Genomic DNA, 2587 nt, shown 5'->3' on the forward strand with positions numbered 1-2587 from the left:
TTTTCCTGGGTCGTGTGACTATTTTCCAAAAACCAGTCTTTTTTTTTTTTTTTTTTTTTTTTTTGGTTTTTCGAGACAGGGTTTTTCTCTCTCTGTGTATCCCTGGCTGCCCTGGAACTCACTTTGTAGACCAAGCTGGCCTTGAACCCAGAAATTCGCCTGCCTCTGCCTCCCGAGTGCTGGGATTAAAGGCGTGCACCACCACGCCTGGCTTAAAACCAGTCTCAAGCTCTATCTGATATGTAGATATTCAGCTTGAGAGACATACATAATACTTCTTAAATCTCCTCTACTAGGTTTTGATCTCTAATCATTCTAACAATTCCCAAAGTTCCTCACTTAGTTCAGCAAGCAGTTATTGAATTATCTGTTCCAAGCAATCCTCGGCAGCTGTCTTTTTGGGAAGGCAGAGAACGGGAATATGATTAGACATCAGGACTGAGCAGGCTGGTATCTTTTCATAATCCCATTGCCTCTAGTCATTCCTAAGCCTTGATTTGATCTGATTTTTTCCTAACTGGAGATCTTTGTTTAAATCCCAGCATTCTGGCTTCCCATTTTAATATCTGCATACGATAATTTTAAAACTGCACACGATAGTCGGTTTTTTAAAAGCAAGATAAGAGTAAAAATGTTCATCCTTGGCTCTCCTTGCTTGTCTAGAACCACATCCCTCCATTCCCAAACCTGCCTTCCCGTGACATGTCTGTGTGGGCACAAACACAGGAGCCCGACTAGTACTCCACAGCCTGGTGTGAGAGCCTTGTTACACTCCAGGCTTTGAGGGAGGGAGAAGTGGGGAACAGAAATGTCTCTGACAGCTAGGACATTACATTCCTGGAGGACTTCCTCATGTCTGTTCCTAGTTGTACTATAACATGAGTCTTGAGGTCTTTGGTGCTGTAGAGAAAATGGGGTGTAAACCAGGACAGTCGGGTGGGAAAGGGGGCTAGGGTTGTATCAATCAAGCCTCAGCAAGAGGACAGGCTCCTAGGCAGTCTGGAGAGAGGAGTCTGCAGGTTGAGAAGAGAGGATCTGAAATGTGAAGGAATTCTAAGGATGTGTCCAGAAATTACTTTTAAAAAGTACCCTTGGCCAGAGTTGGTGGCACACACCTTTAAGCCCAGCACCTGGAAGGCAGAAGGATCTCTTGAGATTCAGTTTGAGACCAGCCTGGTCTACAGAGGAAGTTCCAGGAGAACCAGGACACCTTCACCACAGAAACAGGAGAGGAACAGGTGTTCCTGCCGCCAACCTTGTCCTTCAGTATTCCCACAGTAAAATAACCTCTCTCACTCCTTTACTCTCCCCCATTTCCCATGTTCAAGTGGATAGGGGGAAGAGGATAACCTATATCCAGTTGGAACAAGGAAAAACCTGCCCTGAAGAAAGCCAATCCACTTGGTGATACAGTCTGTAAAGGGCAGTAGTGGGAAAAGAAAGCCAATTTAAATCGCAATAGAGGAGGCAAACAAAGCTAGTGAGGTCGCTGTGACAGTGGTCAAAATCTGATCCTGCAGTTCCCCTAAGGATGGGAGGGCTAAGTAAATGATGTCACCCTACCCAAGCTTGGAGCATGAGTCGGGTGGATGGATCAAAGGAACCATTAACAGTAAAACTCTGGGACCAAGGGCAGCTGGGCTGGTTTCATAGTTCACCTCTTAAGTATAATCATTTTGTCAACCCTAGGCTGGCATCTCTGCAGAAAGCTGAGCCTGCAGAAGATGGGTGGTGTGAGCTACGGGTGTACTCAGTCCAGTGGGTGGAGAAAGGTTAGGAGTATTGTCAATGGAATGCTCTTCCACAGAGACGAGACAGCAACAGACGTTTCTGCCACCAGGCCTGTCCTTTTAGTACTATTCCCTCGCTAAAGCAATCCCTACAGCCCTCTCAACACTCTGGTCCCCAAGTGAACAGAGGAAGGGGGATGATGAACCCATGAATACTTCTAAATGACAATGATACCAATTTACTCATGGCAACACCAAAGACAATTGCTGGGGCTGGAGAGAGAGCTCAGAGCATTTTGTGGCTTGTCGAGACTCAGTTTCTCGCACCCATGCCAGGCACACTGGGTGACACACCTGCTCCAAAGTCACCAGACCCTCTTCTGGTCTCCAGCAGGAACTTGCACACACAAAAATAAAATCTAAAAGAATTGCTAATGCTTGGTTAAAATTCACAAACAACTTTATAAAAGAAAACATGAGGGCTGGCAAGATGGCTCAGCGGTTAAGAGCACTGACTGCTCTGCCAGAGGTCCTGAGTTCAATTCCCAGCAACCAAATGGTGGCTTGCAACCATCTGTAACAATTCTGGTGTATCTGAAGATAGCTATAGTGTACTCATATACATTAAATAAATAAAATTTAAAAAAAAAACATGAAATGACATGTTTTAATAAATGTATGAAGACCAATTAAAAATTGGAATTGTATTATAAATTTGAAATTGAGATGAAGCAAATTTCATTTACCTTGAAATTGGGGCACATATATAACATCAACAAACATAAAAAAAATTTTAAAAAAAGCCGGGCGTGGTGGCGCACGCCTTTAATCCCAGCACTCGGGAGGCAGAGGCAGGC

The sequence above is a fragment of the Mus caroli genome, chromosome 13 (genome assembly GCF_900094665.2).
Source record: "Mus caroli chromosome 13, CAROLI_EIJ_v1.1, whole genome shotgun sequence".
NCBI lineage: Eukaryota > Metazoa > Chordata > Mammalia > Rodentia > Muridae > Mus > Mus caroli.